Source organism: Drosophila mauritiana, chromosome 3R (assembly GCF_004382145.1).
Source record: "Drosophila mauritiana strain mau12 chromosome 3R, ASM438214v1, whole genome shotgun sequence".
NCBI classification, from domain to species: domain Eukaryota; kingdom Metazoa; phylum Arthropoda; class Insecta; order Diptera; family Drosophilidae; genus Drosophila; species Drosophila mauritiana.
Genome location: NC_046670.1, coordinates 4,259,559 through 4,274,225, shown reverse-complemented (window position 1 = coordinate 4,274,225; position 14,667 = coordinate 4,259,559). Strand labels below are relative to the sequence as shown.

At 40.4% G+C, this 14,667-nt stretch overlaps 1 protein-coding gene across 1 annotated transcript in view; it reads left to right on the top strand.

Moving 5' to 3' along the window:
• The first annotated feature begins 624 nt into the window (after positions 1–624).
• Positions 625–14,667, top strand: part of LOC117144511 (homeotic protein antennapedia) — a 102,737-nt gene continuing 88,694 nt past the window's right edge. Inside the window, exon 1 of the mRNA XM_033309703.1 lies at positions 625–1,630. The gene's annotated coding sequence lies outside the window, so the exon portion shown is untranslated. The remainder of the gene's footprint in view (positions 1,631–14,667) is intronic.

The following is a 14,667-nucleotide window of genomic DNA, read 5'->3' as shown; positions in this document are numbered from 1 at the left end:
TTAAAAAAGATCACTCAAGAGAAAGGTACTTAAAATTAAACCTTACAAAATATTTTATTTAATAAACCAAAATGAATGTTATTAGAAATTTCTTGAAAACCTAATAAAAAAGTGAAATTAAACATACCAACCAAACTTAATCTGGTAAGTGAAAAATCGAAAATAACTGGATGTGCCTCATGAGATCTTCTTTCGAAGACTGACTACAGTTTGCAGCTCAGCGAGCTCGGACCGGCAACTCAAGCCGGTCAACTCAAGTCAGGCCCCAATTCGCTGCTCCCACTCGCTCAGCTCTCTCAGTCACTCAAAATGGCAACGAGAGCAGAACGGTTCTTTTGCAAAATACTTTATGACCGGAGCAGAAGCAGAATCGGACCTCTGTCGCGGTCGCAGTCGCTGCCTCTGCTGGCGGCGCAGTTGCCGCCGACGCTGACGCACATAAATAAAACGCTCTCTTTCGCTCACGAGTTTCTTATAAGACTTTATTTATATACTGCGCTGCCACCGCCGACTGCGCGCCGCCGCCGCCGACTGCGCTGGATTAATAAGGAGTTCTCGCTGGGATTTTCACATGTATATGCTTTGAATTGAATGCTTTATGGGTTTAGTTTGATAGGAGTCGTAAAGAAATCAACATCACACAACAAAGCACTCGAGGACCCGTCCGTGTTCCGTTGACTTAGCCCACGTGCGACTGTAGGTGTGTGTGTGCGAGAGGGATCCCAGCAGCATAACGGTATTCGGTGCCCCGTATTCCGTAGTCGCTATAGCGGCCAATATCTTGGGGCTGGGCTCTCGGAGCTGAACAGAACTGAACCAAACTGAACTGAACTATTCGCATTCGTATTCGCTCGCTCTCCGCCGTCGCGACCGCTCTCTTATCCCAATTGTCAGCCCGCTAAGATCATAAAGGCCGTAAAAATAATCATAACAATAATCGTAAAAAATTAGAACCGCAATCAGTCGCACACTGTCCATCGCACGGCGCAGATCGTCATAAACCCATTATTATAATAATAACCGTAATCGTAACCGTAATCGTAATTGTAATCGCAGGCGCCATCGCATAAACAGCAAACAAAAACACCGTCAGAGAAATTGAACTTCGCGCGCGTTTCTTTTTATGATGTTCGAGTGTCTGGCAGGTGTCTGGATTCAAATTCAAATTCACCCACATATTGTGCAATACTACTAATGGATCTGGGCTGACTGTGCTGCAAATGAAGAGCTAGAGTTCAAATTTATCAAGCCAAATCCTACTACCTAAGTGTTTATCTATTCTTAAAAACGCATCGTGCACCGAAAACTCGAATCTGTACAACAACGTTTTCTAGTCCCCCGTAAATCGAGCAATATCTACACACTAGCAACAAACAAAAGCTGAAGCTTTCAACTCAAACCGCAACAAATTCAACAGAAATAAAACGTAGACAGCCAAAACAACCCGCAAAAACAAAAAATTATAAAAAAAAAACGAAATACATAAAACGGAAAAGAATAAGGAGCGGAAAAAGTTTCGATTCCACTGCGGGCAAAGTTTTTATTTTGGCGCACGTGCAAGCTACCGTTAGCTGAGAATTCGAAAAGCCAGCAGGATTGAAGGATAAGCGCACGTTATTGGATTTAAGAGGTAAGTGCCAGGGCTCGACTTTTCAATTTCCTTACCTTCTTCACTGAAATCAAAATGGTTAAAACTTCGTTTTTAGGGATACTTAATGGCCCAATTGGGATTATAATATCATTATTATCAAATATATCAAATGCTTTTTGAATATAAAATACATTCTGAAGGCTACATTTTCAGATTGAAAACAATTTTCAAGACTGCACAAACCAAGTCACCTATACAATGCTAAAAATGTATTATAAATATTTCTTACTACAAATTTTATATTACTTCTGCCTATCCAAACTATTTTAAATTTTCAATGTAATTCAAATTTAAAAATAATTCTAATTGAAAGTGAAGGAAAAATCTTTACTTTTACTTTTGATTAAAAAACATACTTTGTTAAATACTTGCATAAGTAATTGTACATGCATACAGTCAAAGAATTATTCGATCTTTGAAGCAATCATTGTGCGGTTTTTTTAACTTCATTTTGTAAAAAATTGTTTGTCATAAGTACATACATTATAATACTATAAGCTGTCCATTAAATGCTTGAATAAAATATAAAGATACCTAAATAATATTACAATAATGGTTACAATTGTTAGAATATTAGTTTATGTATATGCCGACGGAAACTTCATACTTTTCAAAATACCTGTCTAAATATTTAGAAGTTTAGACAATACCGACTTTGTTTAAAGAATAGCACATCTGTTTCTCGATGTGCAGTGGGCAAGGTATAAGTTTTTTGCCCGAACTCAGATTCAACACTTCATAACTCAAAGGGCGTTTTTCGGAAGCTACAGCCAGGTCATCACTCATTTGGCCTGCAAACTGCAAACTGTTGACAGGCTTATTAGCCATTTGCATAAATTTGCAAAGTGGGAGGAGGGGTGGTGGGATGCTTTCAGGAATCCCGGGAGTTGAAGCTGGAAAACTGAAAACGGAGCTCCGAACTTAACTGGCCACGAGTAATGGGCTCTTTGAACTTGGAATTCGTTTTTGAATTATTGCGCATATCCTGGGCAACATAGTTTCACTTCCGAATGGTGGGAAAGGGCAGCCATTTCTCTCTCAGACACACACGCAAACACATGCACACACACACACGCACACAGTTGCACCAACAGGATACTCACGGGTTCTCCGCATAGAAAATTTATGCGGCCATTGTTGCAGTGCATTGTCCTTGTTGTTGCTGATTTTGTTGTTGTCCTAGTTGTCTGGCCTTTGCATATTTGTCGTCCTCTCTGTCTGTCGCTCGCTACCTTTCTCTCTTTCTCCATTCCCGCTCTCTCATTGCACTTGCGCCCCACCGAAGTGCGGAATTTATTCGTAATTTAATAAACATTTAAAAATCAGTTCAACAATTTGGAAAGTATCTCTGTCGATCTGTCCAAAAGGGCTTTAATGAACTTATCCTGGCTTTTACTTGCAGCCTGCTTATTGTTAACACATTTTCATTTTCATTTGCATTTTTGCTAGCTTCGATTTTTGCGCAATCAAATAGTTGGCATCAAATGAAATTATTTTCTCATAATTTATCGATTTAATCAGCTGGAAATGTTACACAGCTGACAAAATCATAAACTCCGTTCTGTTTGCCCGGCAAAAACTTTTATGATTTATGGTCGAGTGTCGGACGACAGAAAAATACACTGATGCAATTGGGAGAAATTGGGGAAAACATTCAAATTTGTATGGTAAATTCATCAGATGTGGTATTCAGATTCAATTCATCAGATGTGGTATTTTCACTTATTCAAACACACAATAGTTTTGTTAAAGTCCTACAATTTTTTACTTACATATATAGACCCATATCCATGAGCAACCACTTCCTTTTAAACGGATTCTTAATCAAGTTCACACTCATGGCAAAGCAGCAAAAAGATTTATACATCAGCACACCAATGGCGACAACTCTTTTGTAAAAACATTAATCACGACCTCAGCGATTCGGCCGAAAGCCCAAAACTAAGCAACAAAAGTAAACGAAATTGTTGTTAATAAAACAGATCCAACAAAAAGCTTCAACGAAAACAGCCGACCACAAAGAAAACTTGTTTGACTTGCCTTTGAAATTAAAATTATATTTAAGCCCCCATTGATAGATGGCGACATGAGTCGGCTAATTAATCATATGCAAGCTCAGTAAATTTAAATAAAACAAAAACCGCTCAAATAAAAACCTAAATTTCACACAATAAAGTCTCTAGACAAACAAAGGACCAGAAACGGCAAAAACAGCGTTTTTTTATTTATTTTCAAATCAAAAAATATTTTCGACTTCGTTGGCTACACAACATTTTAAGGCCCTCGAGAACTGAACTTTGATAAGCCGCCGGAAATGATGAACCTTGGGTAATTTGTTTATCGTGTTACCAATGGGACCACAAACTTGGCTTTAATTGCTTTCTCTGTAAAGTATTTTACAAGACTGTGTTTACGTTATTACTTAAATTTTACTTTTATTTAACAATCCTTCTTAAATGGGGATTACAAAATTTTCTTGCGACACATGTATATAATTTACGAATTCAATACTTTCAATACAATAAAATAAAAATAATAACATCATAAAATAAGAAATATATTTATATTTTGGGAATTTAAATACACTGGCATTTCCATTCCATGTGAAAATTTATTCTTGAAAAAGAGAAATAGATTCAGCTGCTGAAAATCGGACAAAATCTAAAACTCAATCTAATTTTGTTGGGCGGCAATTTGCAGTGACTGGAATTCGTTTTGGCCACGGTAAAAAGGGAACAAATGGGAGAAAGTCTTACTATTTTATTTTTTAGCCCAAAAGCAGTCAGCGCCTCGAACTGTTTTATATATACTTGTTTTTGTAGGTTCGTGGTAGGAAAACAGGGCCGAAAATCGGGATGATGAGCAGGGAACCGCGGAGGGTCCAGGGTCGGGGGCCAGAAACCCAGCGGGAAGCGCTCGCAGTGACATTGCGCCGAAGCGGGTGACAATGATTTATGGCCAAGAGATACGCGACAAGGAACGCAAAAACTCAAAACTCGAAAACTAAAAAACACCAATCGCACACCAAAAACGCAAAGCGGCAGGAAGCGGAATGAAAACTCACGAAACTATGGGAAATTCCCGAAAAGCGAACTACCTAAACTCGCAACACCTTCCAGAAATTCGCAAAAGAATCTTATTTTTTAATGCCCAAAGTGTCCTTGAAAACGCAACAACAACTAGAAACTCACATCTCAGAAACCGAAAGTGAAAACCTGCTGATTTTTATGACCGTTTTCCTTTTTGTCACTTGTCACGAGGTCGTAAAATCGAGGATTTTCCAGCAGAAATCATACGGCCATTAGGAAGTCGAAGTCACCTGGCTCCGTGTTATGCAATCGTCATTTTGTACGGTCATAAAAATTAATATGCGTCCTTCGCAGTGGCAATTTGGTGCGCATATCTCGGCAAACGCATCTCCATAGTTCGTTTATCTGACTTTGAACTCGAGACGCTAAGCCGCTGCAGTCGCAGTACATGACTTTTGGCTTTAGCCACGTCTCGCTGTCTGCAACCATTGTATCTGTGCCTTGAAGGTTACCTGTTTTTACAGTTTAGACCGGGTCGACTCGGCTTGGCTTGGCACGGCACGGCCTTCTTCTTTTTAGATGCCCAACATCGTTCTGCTCGGCACTCTCTCAAATTATTATTTATGAGCTCGCATTGTTGTCGTCGATCTGGAATCGAACCGTCCTGCGATTCCTATATAGGCTTACCTCGCCTCTCAGCCCCGAATGCAGTTCAAGATTTTTACTTTCAGCTTGAAAACGAAATTCATAATAAATCAAATCATTTTTGTGTGCTCGAGATGCAGTTCCATGTTTGCCTTCTTGTTTGTGTGGATATAAATCAAAGCCGATTCTGCTTAGATTTCGGTGCAATGCGCCAAGGGATTAGGAGGTGCGGGAATGGCGGATGGCGGGAACAGGTTTCCACAAGTGGAAACTCATGAATTTTCCTAATTATGTAAGTACTCTATCCTAAACTGAAGATAAGTTAATGTTGCTAGGAGTTGGTCAGCGCTTTAGCATGTTGTTATCAGTTTAAAATGTGCAATTAATAAGTTGAATAACTGAACAACTGAATATAAGAATCATACGACTACCTACCCTTGGTGACCTCCGCTATTTATCAGGTCACTCACAATATCCCATTTTCGTTTTATTCTTTATTTTCCCTCTAGTTCAATTATGCCCACCGTGAGAATTGTTCCACCACGTGTGCACTTCCACCATAAATCACATTCACTTCCAATATTTTCACAAACACATCACAATGGAGAAAATTTTGTGATTTATCTGTGTGAAGAAGTCAATAAGTCATAAAAAATCGAAATAAATCTTGATTTTTTGAGCAGATTCCCTAGGCTGAGAACCCGGCGAGAGGAAGGGAATATAATAGAAAAGTCGGCCGGAACGTCCTGTGACCTAAGGAAGTGGGAGGTAAACATGCATACATATGTGAAAAATATTTGCATATTTCAGCTGCGGGTGGCGGCGCCGCCGGTAGTCGAAGATGTCCAAACAAATATGACAAATATGAGTTTTGGAAAATTGTGTGTGTTTCCTGCATTTTTTACGCAACAATTAGCAACGCTCCAGATTTTTCGGATTTCGCTCAAGCTGTTCTGTCGAGTCCGCTGTATTTCAATCTGCTTTCAGATCTGCATCTTGAATTTCAAACGCTTTATGCCGCACATACACGACTTATTGTTCAAAGCAGCACGAGCTGTCGGACGGAATACAGAAAAATGAGTCAAGAAAAGTCCAAGAAAAAACGGAGAACTGCGATATGTTGTCCCCAACTTGGGCGGCAAACTCGAGTCGAACAAAGCTGGAACTCACATCTACCCATACGCGTATCTCAATCTACGAGTATGTATCTAAACTAACTAGCCATGGGCAAATGTCTGCCTCAGTTTCGCACACAAAAAACTCTAAATGCCCCGAGCAAAAAAGCCAGATAAAATACATGAAATAATTCGTTTTGTTGTTTGCTGCAAGCCGCAAAGCAAAGTCGACAAACAACACGAAAATGTCACAAAAAAAAAACGAAATATATATAGGAAACGAATGTAGCGAAAGAGCCGAGGAAAAAACAATGTCACACATGTCAAAGTTGTCGCAAATGACACAAATGCGGTCCGGATTGCTCACTGACCCAAACCGCAACCCCGATCTCGGTCTTGCCACTTGGACCCCTGAAAAAGTCCAAGTCCAAATCTGAGTTCCACCTCAACTCCAACTCAACTCCACGTCGCCGGGTCGTCTTTTGGCGGAATCGTGTCAGCCTCGAAAAACACGAATCAACTCACTGAAAGTCGCTTCGCAAAATTTCGTGGAAATTTCACAATTAAAAGGGCAGACAAACAAAAAAAAAGAAACAAAACCAAATAAAACAATATTAGGAAAGACTTAACTGGAATATCAAGCCAAACATACAGAGTTGGCTCAAAATCCGTTTGCAATATTTGTGCTCTCGTTTCGAAAAAAGTTTCAGTCAAAGAAAAGATGAAAAGAAAGAATCCGAGCTTCAAAATTGATAGTATACATATGTACCTCGAGCATTTGTCCTTCTGATAATGTATTAATAAAACATTACAAAATACAAAAAGTGTAACCTTTTAGATCTAATCTATGTATTATGATTTAAAACTTCATTTCTTATTAAATTCGGATAATAAAGATCCACGAAATGACAATTACAATTTTCACTCATTTATGGATTGCTCAAAAACAAGATCAACATAGAAGTAAGGTCCAAACACTATATTTCTGAAAATATTAGGCATGAAGTATTGTTCGATACTACCATAGTTACCATATATAATAAGTTTATAAATAGCACAACATAGGTTGTCAGATAGTTTTCAGTGGGACAGATATTTTTGTATCTGCAGATGCATTCCGAACCCACGGAATGATAGACGCCATGCATCCCCTTACTGGATCTGAGTAATCGGCATCAAAAGGTGGCGGCAGAAACAGCAGCCATAATCCCAATTCCATTTCGAATCCCATTCCCAAAATCCGACAGCATGCATGGCCGTCTTTCAAGGGGTGTGAGCGAGATGGAAGAGGGGTGTGAAAGAGATGAGGTATCCGCACAGCTGGTGTGTAAGAAAGGGACGGGGATGGCGGGGATGGTTGCAAACAACAAAAAATGATGCATTAACCTTTCGAAACTATTTCGGATAGCCGAAAACTAAACCTCCGGGCGGTGGTGACTTTGGGGGAAAGGAGATAGGAATGAAAAGGGAAAGAGAGGGCGAATGCGATGCCCATACAAATGCATGTGCCAAAGAAAGGAGAAGAGAAAAGCAACAGCAACAAAAATTAAGACCCATTAATCATTTTGACTTATTTCTTTCCTTTTTTCTCGTCTAAAATTAATCTTGATGCCAAAGCGTTGCCTGGCAACGAGAGACCCTCACACAGATACTCTTCACCGTCGCGTGTGAGCGTGTATGCGGAAGACGGAGAAGGCAAGTGTTTGGCGTGACAAAGACAGCGAGCATTGTTGGAGGATTAAAGGGGCAGGGCACTCCAACCAAAATTGATCGAGACCAGATGCCCAAAAATTTGGGCATTCCAGAAACATTAATTTCTTACTAAAGTCACATTTTACACTGAGAAATTGCCAAGATGCAATTAAACAAATATCTTATAGCTAGAAAAGTTATTTCAAATAAAGTTTAATATTTCCCATAGATGATACTTTAAAATTCAAAATATAAAGTTAAATTTGTATATTAATCATATTTTCTATAAATGGAATATACTATATGATGCGAAGGTTTATGTATTCTGTGCTAATCCGATTAGTGATTGTGTTTTTTCACCTCTCCCTTCTCGACCAAAATCTCCAAATTTGCGAAAGGGAAATTAATTTAAAACAGATTAAACCGTTACGGCTGCCATTTGCACCCCACGCAGAGGAACTGGGAAAAAGGCGGACAGAGGGGTGATTCGGAAGCCCCCACACATGCCCAAATATATTTGAATTCTGACCAAATGTCTTGCGAAACCGAAATGTCCTTTGTCCTTATCATCCGTGCATATGCTGCAATTTGCCAAAGTCCCAAGTGGTCGAAATCGGTCGCCATTCGGGTGGTTGAGTGTTTGGGTGAGTGGGTGGTTTTTGAGGGGTTCTTCTGGGGCTCTGCGCCCTGTGAGTGGCATACTTAAGGGCGCGTCGTGGTCGTCGACATTCAGACATCCCGACATTCAGACAGACAGACAGACCGACCGAAAGGGAGTCCTGAGACATGGAGTGAAAACAACAGGACGGGCCATAAAACCGTTTAAATCAAACGGCAGAACAAATTGGTTTCCTTCGAGTCGAAAGCTTTATGAGGTCCTCTGGCCAAGGGTCGATACTCGGTGGATGGGATGTCTGAGCTTTAAGCAAAAGGGATGAGAACTGTTGAACGAAATTGAAGTTGATTGGCCACGGGATGGCTGGCGGAAAAATCAGGAATCGAGCTGAGATTGAGAGATTGCGAAATATTTATTGCTTACTGCAAGCTACGCATGATAGAAAAAAATTTCCAAGCTTGCAGGAATAACATTACCTAAACATAACTAGTTAAAATATATATAATATTTGTAATGACTAAAAGATATGTTTCTTTAAATCACATTGACTTGTTGTTGCAAGCTGTGAATTAACTTGCAGAAGATAGATAAAGTGGTTTAAAATTATGTCTGTCATATACCATATTCTTCACTACAAAATTCCCTTTTGAGAACTTAATTACGAAACTCTGGGCCTCATTTTTACCCCGAGGCTTGGTTGTATTCAAAAGTGAGCCAGCGCTTGATTAGCATGTAAATTGTCAAAGGAAGTGATAAACGGTGTGCCACAGACACACAACGACTGGCTGGATGGCTGGCCTGTCTATAAAGTAGGGTTTCCATGAAAATCTAATAAAAATTAACCTGCACACACACACACACCCCAAACACCACCACCCATTTGTGACGTGACACAGAAGATGACAAATTGTTTGGACAAGCTGACTGACAGCAGCGACAGCAACGGCAACAACTTCATGTGGCAAGTGCACTGCAATTAGTCAAAGTGCCACGAACAACAACACACAAACTCGAGGCTACAATAACAAACACCACCCCACGGCCAAGACATTTTGGCTGGAGGAAGACAACAGCGAAAAATAGCGATAAAAAAGCAATAAAAATTATGAAGAATCGCATTAGACGTTTGGCGCAAAAAGCAATAAAAGTGTGATAAAAAAGAGTCTAATGCCAACACGTAGCACCACGTGCGATGCGCGTCAACTTGTGGCAATTATGAAGTCCGGCGCAAAGTTGCAACGCCGCCGGCATTGGCACCCAAACATCATCCCGAGAAAAACCAGGCCCAAACCATTTGCGGTCAGGTGTCCGCCTGGCCTGTCTTTGAATCAATAAGCGCGATTAGAAAGCCGCCAACCGACAGAGCTTAAGAGCCTAGAAAAGCTAATGCTACACACAAAAAAACTCAAATATTTCTAAACTATATTAATAGTAATAAGCATAATAATAAATCTATTTTGATTTAATTTGAAATTGAATCAGATGCTAAGGCAATGTTTAACTTATTATCAGTAATGAAATTAGTAAGATTCTTTGTTCCCAATTCCCCATTTACTTAGAGAGTTGCATTTCATCTAACAATTTTTGCAAGTGCTTGGCCAAGAACCAGACAGGGCGCTTACCTTATCGAAGCCGCTGAATCGTCTGCCAGTGCATCCGCAATAAAAAACCGCTCGCACTTGCGCATTTCAACTAGCCAATTATGCAATTGGCGGCCGGGCTGCAATCGCAATTGGCCAAAAGTGTCGCGTCTACGCTTCGATGGCAAATTCTGATTTCGCCGCATGCGTGGGTCACCAGCCGACCAAGTTGGCCAAGTTGAGTCTGGGTCTGGCCATTTGGTTAGCTGGCCACTGTCCAGAGATTATCAATGTTAATAAGGCAATAACAAATGGGTCTGGTGGGGCTCTCGGTTCTGGGAAGAAGTTCTGTGGGAAGTGTCCACTATCGGCCATCATTTAAATCATCTATGAAATGCCAAGATTTTGCGTGGATATTAGAAGGATGCCAAGAAGTCGCCGGCAGTCATTCATTTAGTTGTTATTAGAGTAACTTCAATAGGAGAAGTATATAGTTGCTATTAAGGAAGCAGATTTCTTTTTAGCTTTATAATGGTTCATATTTTATACTACTTAGAGGCAAAAATATGTTTTTTTAAATAAAAAAAACTATCTTAAAAGAAAAGGAAGATGACGTGTTACATACTCTCAGGACCTACGAAATGCTCTCCAATCCATCAAATTGCAAAAGCGATGGGCAGGCGACAGAATGAGGCAGATAAGATAGAACTGCATGTGGCACAAGGAGGTCCGTGCAAAGGTGTTTTCAGGTGGGGACGGCGATGCGTTTCATTCAAATGAGATATGTTCTGTTCCCTCTCTCCCTCCCTTTCCATTCGGCGGTGTCGTCTCTTTCGGCGGTTTCTGGTATCTGCATCTGAGATGATTATTCGTGTGTTTTCGCTGGCTGGCGGCCATAAATCTTATAATCATAATAATTTGTTTCAATGTTAATGCCTTCAAAATATCTGAAAACTCAATAAATAACAAAACTACATGTTCGTGTGTGCTGTTAATGTCATACCATGAGATACTTCATATATCATTCCGTTGCAAAAAGCCAAAATAACCAAATAAAAAGCAAAAAAAATCGAAAAACGTAAGGCGAAAACCTGCCGCACAGTCGCAAAATCGCAACCAGAACGGCCAGGTAGAGGTGACTGTCGTCTTTACTTCACCAAATATACTTCACTTTTTCGAGGATTTTGTTCCGTGCCCTCGGCGTTTATACCTTTTGTGACGCAATGGGCCTGCAATGCAGACGGGCGTGGGGGATTTACTTGACTGCAGAACAAATTAATCCAAAATCAGCCAGCGACAAGCCGCGGAAATGGGAAAAGGACGTGAAAAAGTAACGAAAAAGTGAAGTGAAGCAAATCTTGGCAAAGTGTCTTCGGCTTCGGTTTCTTCTGGCCGATTCTCTGGTCTTTTATTTATTTTTATTTTTTTTGTGTGAGGTGCGGCTTCAGCCGGATCTGGGGACTCCGCCAATAACAACACCGACGACAAGTATCTACACACTCTCGCAGGTGTCTGATATCCGATGCTTCCAATGTTGAATAACTCAATTAATTTCTGTCACCTGATTTATCACCTTTCGACTTTGTTGCACAACAACTTTTAATTTCAATTTTATTTATTTGCATTTTTATGAATTTCACTACGCCACACAAAAAGGAGGATCTCGAATCTGTAGGTGGTGATCCCCAATCACAATCCCCAATCCCATGAGCTCAAATTGAGACATTGCATCGAACCCGTTTCCTTGGCACTTGAGAACTAAAATATCTCGGCTCCTCCGCCCTTCTGCGTCCCACTTCAGATGTCTGGGGAACGTGTTATTAGCTTAGTTCTTGTAATTTGCATACATGTGTGTGCCAAAGGACGCGACGAGCCCTCAATGGCTGAGCGGCTATTAAAACATTCCGCTTAACACTTCCTGCGACACAAGACAAGCACCAAGATTATGCCAATGGCACCATGGGACAAAAAGTGCACTTAAACTAGAAAATATAAAACTCGATAACCAATTACTGCAAGCTTGGAAAATATCGGAGTTTATTTATCGTCAGTTTTGGGACTCTTAATATGTGATTTATGAAGACTCCACTGGGGAAAGTCTCGCCTCTCTAGAGCTCAGGAAATACAATATTAAATGTATAAAAATTGAAAATGGTATATCAGCAGCAAATTAAAAGCCATTTTAAGTTGGTTTGCAATGAACATGATAACATGCGTTAAGTGAAATTATAATCAATAGCTTAGTTGTATGCATTTCAGAGCCGTAATAAGTTAGGTCTGGCATTATTATAAAATAAATGATATAAAATTGAATTAAAATTCAACTGAATATCTTACAATAAAAATTTTTTTAAAATATGAATGTAGATAAATGAGTAGCAAAGAGATTGAAATATAACCTTATTGTTACATCTCAAATTAAAATTGTATCTTTTACTCTTATTCCTCAATACTTTCAATCCGTTTATTAATGTTCCCTACCATGTTATTTTATTTTTAAATATCATGGGCCAAAAACTATTTGGGTCCCATCCAGTGTCTCCCAGCTTTGGCGACAACGAGTTTTACTATTTTCGTTGGCCATGTGCAGGCCGTGAAACGGCTGCGGCCAAGTGAAACAAGTTTCTCAATTAACCAGGCGCACACTCGCCTGCAACTTGATTGCCAGAGATCGCCACTTGATGCAGTGCGTCCCCATCTGCATCTTTGAATCTCGGCAGCTACATCTGCATCTGCCGGCTACATCCGTCCAATCCGTTAAGGCGTCGACGGGCGTACGCCCAGTTTTCTGATTTTCCTCCGCTCCAACGTTCCTGTTTTCCCATTTTCGATTGGCCGCGGCCCGTTGCACCGACATCGGATGTCTTGTAGGAAAAGCGGCATATTTATGGCGCGGCCATGTTATGAATACACCCAAGAGACATTTCTCTTCTTCGCACCCGGCTTAGATGCAATTCGGGAAATGGGAAGACACACGAAGATGCTGACTGAGATGGGTGCATCGCACTGAATGCCAAAACGAAAAGGAAATCTAAAAATAAGAGGAAGGTGGAGTTTTTGGGTTGGAAAACGTAAACGCATGCAGCGTACGGGAAATTCTTGATCAACCATAAATCTTGGCACCAGAGCCATCCATCTATCTCGCTTGGCGCGTTCCGCGTGCAGCGCCAAAAAGTTGTTTTCTATGCTGAATCGGTTTGATCCCCCTCCCGTTTTCCGTCCCTCTTTGTTGTTTTTCTACAAATTTTAATTTTTTCGAAAATAAAACATTCTTCTTCGTCGTCTGGCTCTTCTGTTGGCCGCCGGGTCTCTTGTTTTTCATTAGTCGGTGAAAATGTGAAAAGAAAAACGCGTATGTTTTCTTTACTTATGCCTAATGGGTTTCGATTAAAAACCGTCATGGATATTAGCATATATTTGTTGTGATTCAAAACGGTTTTCTTATACAAGATTTGTATATGTTTATTTACAATTTTAATGAAAAGTAGCTATAACCGAATATTAGTTTCAAACGAATATTCATTCAAGATACTCCCATTCACCATGCCTTCTGCGAAAAACCTTCGCTTAAAGGTCGAATATTAAGAGCTCAAGTTCGTTTCATGTTTTGGCTCATAATTAATAAATCATGTCAGCGTCAGGCGCCGAGTAGAAGAGGGAGTGGGTCTTGGGGGGTGTGGAGCTGGATCAGGAATTAAATGTGTCAAATGCAAACACGCAGAGAGGTCGGAGCCAAGGAAAAGCAAGGAGCAGAGCCGGATCCGGAGTCAGGAGGCCCGATTCGGGCAGCTGGCAGCAGGAAATGTCAAGAGCGAAGTAAACCCAACACGAAAACAAAACGCAGTCTGAAGGCATTTTTCCTGCTTCGGTTTCATTTTCAGTGGCAGCTAGAATTTCCATTAGCTGGGTGGTTGAGTGGGCGGAGTTGCTGGGGGAGTGGCAAACTGAAGGCACGCACGCACCGCCCATCGGGAAAATCACCGGGAAAATCGCTGCCAGAGTCGAGCTTATGCGTTGCTTTTAATAAATTAAATTAAAGTCGCATGAGAATCGTCTTATTTACCTGCTGAAGTCTGGGTAAATAATGCCAAAAATGCTCCAAATATGCAAATACATAGAGAAAGGAGTGGGAGCCTTTGTGCGAGCGGGACAGACGGTGGGGCGGAGTGTTTTGGCACAGGGAAATGATAAACGGCGTGGTAATATAAAAAATGGCAAAAACAGCGGGCAGTCAAATAAAACAAAAACCAAAACAAACAACAAAAGTTGCTCAGAGAATGACATATATATACGGCCAACGGAATGGGTCCGAACAAAGAATATATATATATATCTATAT